A 3,958-nucleotide genomic window follows, 5' to 3' on the forward strand; every position below is an offset into this window, starting at 1 on the left:
AAAGGAAGAGATAAGGAGTTGTAAGGCAGATAATGACCAGATCATATAGGTACAAGAGAAGCAAGAAGAGGTTAATGCTATACTTCTTCAGAGTTTGTCGGAATTGCAGTGACAAGGGTTGCTTCAGATCAGCCATGGACAAGAGGGAAGAACTAATGGTACATAGGGCAGTAGGTCTCCTGGTAGACACAAGTCAGATATATTTGATACAATGAGAGATGGTAGGTTGTTGGACACTTTGGATAGGAGCGACAATGAGTATAGGTACTATTCTAGTTCTGGTTCTGATAGACATCATGATCATAATCTCTATCATCCTTACAGGAGGAATGATAAGGGATACTTGGCAGATGAATTCAAGAAAGAAAAACCACCTACCTTTGATGGAGATGTGAAGAATTAGGAAGATGCAGGGGCTTGGATACTTGGTATAAACAAATTTTTTGAGTTGCATGAGTACACATATAACATGAAGGCCATAATATCTATCTTCAGCTTGAAAGGTAAAGTAGGCATCTGGAGGGAAGATGTTAAACAGGTCAGAGATATCAGGACGAATGACTTGAGTTGGCATGAGTTCAAGAGGATTTTCAGGAAGAAATACTTGTTAGAGAGGTACTACGACAGTAAGGATAAATGATTTTACAAACTAAATATGGGATCAATGACAAATGAAGAGTAAACAACCAAGTTTCTGGAGCTATTGAGGTATGTACCATTTCTTATTGATGAGAAGGCTAAAGTTTAGATATTTGTCAGTGGTTTTCCATAAATATTTAGAGATAATATTGAGTATGATGAGCCTCGGTCACTTGAGGAAGTCATTGGGAAATTAAAGCATTTATATGAGCATTGAAAGCGTAAGAATGAATCTCAACATGGATGGAAGGGAAAATACAAAGCTAGAGGTAAATGGAAGCCTAAAATAACAAGGCCTCAGAATGCAGATGGAAAAGAAAATATGGCACCACAAAATAAGTTTAATGTAGCTAGATAGGGATATGGGTCACAACAACAACAACGTAAAGGTGAGGGCACTGGTTGGTTGGAGTGTTGGGCATGTGGTGAGGAACACCTTAAGAGAGATTTTCCACAACATCAGGGTGGAATGCCTAAGATATATAGTGCACAAGAGGCACAGAATGTAGGGATGTTGGTCAGACTATTCCACGTATCTATGCAGCAGTGGACAACAGGCATGAAGAACACCAGGAATCTATCATTGAGATGGATAATAAGCTTTGTGATCAAGTTATTTCTATTTTGATTGACCCTAGATATAATTATAGCTATGTTAGTCCTGACTTGGTGGATAAGTGTGGTTTGAGTAAGGAATTGCATGCAGAGTCTTGGTTAGTGCAGTTGGCTACAAGTACAAAGAAGTGAGTTCATCATTGGGTAAGAGCTTGCACATTTTATTTGATTGGTATGCCTACCACAACACATCTAACTGTGTTACCATTGGGATCATACAATATGTTGTTGGGTATGGATTCACTGTATCTTCATATAACCAAGGTAGATTGCTATGAAAAATCTATCGAGTGTGTTGATGACAATGGGGAACCAAGAGTCTTGTAGGGTAAGAAGAAAGCCACATTAGTTAGGATGGTGACAACCATGCAAGAAAAGTGTAGCTGTAGGAAAGGGTGCAAGCTATTTGCAGTACACATTTCTAGTGATAAGGGTAAGGAGGTTGAGGATGCATATATGTTGAACAGGTATCCAGTTTTATAACAGTTCAAAGATGTATTTCTTGAGGACATTATAGAGTTTCAAACTCACAGGGAGATAGACTTTTCTATTGAGTTAGTGCCAGGGGAAGCTCTAGCATCAAAATCACCTTACGGGATGAGCACACCTGAGTTGGTTGAGATGAAGTTGTAGTTAAAGGAAATGTTGGACAAGGGATACATTAAGCCAAGTGTATAACCTTGGGGCACACCGGTCTTGTTTGTGAGGAAGAAAGATGGTACTCTCAGATTATGCATTGATTACAAGAAGTTGAAAAAAGTGACTATCAAGAACATGTACCCTTTGTCGAGGATTAATGACTTGTTCAATCAACTGAAGGGAGCAGCAGTGTTCTTGAATATTGATATGAGATCCAGATACCATCAGGTACAAATCAAAGAGGAGGACATTTATAAGACTGTGTTTAGGACCAGGTATGGGCATTATGAGTTTGTTATTGTTCCATTTGGCTTAACTAATGCTCCAACTATATTCATGTGTTTGATGGATATTGTGTTGCTTCCATATCTGGATAAGTTTGTTATTGTGTTCATTGATGATATATTGATATATTCTAAAAATGAGGAAGACCATGCTGAGAACTTAGTTGTAGTATTGAGATTGTTGAGGGAGCATCAATTGTATGATAAGCTCAGCAAGTGTAGTTTCTTCCAGATGGAGGTACACTACTTGGGACATGTTGTCTCCAAGGAAGGAATTGTTGTAGATCTAAAGAAGATAAGGGCCATCATGGAGTGGGTAGCTCCTAAGAGTGTGGATGAGGGGATATCTTTCATGGGTTTGGCAAGATATTATAGGATATTCATCAGGAAATCCTTGCAGATTTCTTATCCCATTACATCATTGCAGAGGAAAGTTAAGAAGTTCGAATGGACAGAGGAATGTGAGGCTAGATTTGAGCATGTTATGCAATTTTTTACACACACCAGTGTCACAAATTGCAAATCCGGACAAAGAGTTTGTAGTGTGCACAAATTCTTGCAAGAGAGGACCTGGTGGAGTCCTTATGCAGGATGGACAGGTGGTATGCTATGAGTCACGTAAACTAAATGAGCATGAGCAGAACTACTCAACACATGATCTTGAGTTACAGTGATCATACATGCATTGAAGATGTGGAGACACCATCTTCTTGGAAAGAGTTTTGTACTTATGAGTGATCAGATTGGGTTGAGGTATTTGTTTGACCAGCCGAATCTGAACACCAAGTAGGCTAGATGGTTGGACATGATCAGTGAGTTTGATTTCAAGATCAGGTACATCAAAGATAAAGAGAACAGGGTGGCAAATGCTCTCAGTAGAAGGGTATAGTTACATCAAACGTAAAGAGAACAGGGTGGCAGATGCTCTCAGTAGAAGGGTATAGTTACATCAAATGTAAAGAGAACAGGGCGGCAGATGCTATCAGTAGACGAGTAAAGGTACATCACTTAGAAGCTATGTGTTCCTATGGGATGGACTTACAGGAGAGGATCTTGTAGGCAGGTCATCATGATTTCAAGTATATGGAGATTGTGCACAAGTTGTAGCAAGATGCACGTATAGGTACAGGTAGTGGTACAGGTACAGGTGGTAGTATAGGTACAAGTACGTGTACAATTACAAGTACAGGTGCATAGGATATGGATTATTGTCTTACATTAGATGGATTGGTCAGGTTCTGAGATAGGATATATGTATCAGATAGCAGTGAGCTCAAGCATGTGATCTTGAGGGAGTTTCATGTGAAACCTTATTTAGGTCACCTAGGTTATCAAAAGAAACTGACAACGATGAAGAGATTCTAGTATTGGTCGAATTTGTAGAGGGATGTAGCAGAGTTTGTGGCGAGGTGTTTTGACTATTAGTGAGTGAAAGCATAGTGTAAACATCCAGGTGGACTGCTACAGTCCATTGCCATTCCATAGTGGAAATGGGAGGTCATTTCCATGGACTTAATTACAGGGTTGTCGAAGATAGTGAAACAACATGATTCCATTATGGTAATTGTGGACATATTAACAAAGGTTGCACAATTCATTCCAGTGAAGTTTACATTCTTAGCTAGTGATGTGACACAGGTATTCATCAGAGATGTGGTTAGATAGCATGGTGTTCTGAAGAAGATTGTGTCAGAAAGGGATGCGAAGTTCACTTCCAAGTTTTGGAAGGAGTTATTTGCAGGTTTGGTCACAGAGTTGGCCTTCAACACAACTTATCATCC

Source organism: Pinus tabuliformis, chromosome 7, assembly GCF_031772625.1.
Source record: "Pinus tabuliformis cultivar Carrire ecotype Pingquan chromosome 7, CPIR1, whole genome shotgun sequence".
Classification (NCBI taxonomy): Eukaryota; Viridiplantae; Streptophyta; class Pinopsida; order Pinales; family Pinaceae; genus Pinus; species Pinus tabuliformis.